Genomic DNA, 310 nt, shown 5'->3' on the forward strand with positions numbered 1-310 from the left:
AAACGTGTTCACATACGTTGTTTTGGGGGCGCAGACGGCGTCCTGGCTGGTAGCTGGACTCCCACGCACTGCGCCGCTGTTCGAGTCCCAGACGCGGCGGCTTAAGCCTCCCGCCAGGCGTGCGTGCTCAGAATCCAAGAGGAGGGAAGGGACGGCGGCGTGGCCATCCGCCCTGGGGTGGCTTCTCCCTTTTTGTCAAAACGTTTTGAAAACTGGCGCTGGGCGTTCAGCGCAGGGAAGGCCAGCGGCTTCCAGGGCCCGCCTTTGCCTGGTGCGAGCGACCCCGAGGGCGCCCGGCGCGGCTGCTTGG

At 66.1% G+C, this 310-nt stretch overlaps 1 protein-coding gene across 8 annotated transcripts in view; it reads right to left on the reverse strand.

The window, feature by feature from the left end:
* The window catches only part of LGALS8 (galectin 8), a 19568-nt gene that overhangs the window by 17291 nt on the left and 1967 nt on the right, over positions 1–310 (reverse strand). For 6 of the 8 annotated variants that reach the window (XM_027770833.1, XM_014586804.2, XM_027770834.1 and 3 more), the window contains exon 1: positions 17–304. The exons of the other annotated variants lie outside the window; for them this stretch is intronic. The gene's annotated coding sequence lies outside the window, so the exon portion shown is untranslated. Of the gene's footprint in view, positions 1–16; positions 305–310 lie in introns of those variants that run through there. 8 annotated transcript variants of the gene reach the window in all.

Source organism: Tupaia chinensis, unplaced genomic scaffold, assembly GCF_000334495.1.
Source record: "Tupaia chinensis unplaced genomic scaffold, TupChi_1.0 Scaffold000161_1, whole genome shotgun sequence".
NCBI classification, from domain to species: domain Eukaryota; kingdom Metazoa; phylum Chordata; class Mammalia; order Scandentia; family Tupaiidae; genus Tupaia; species Tupaia belangeri.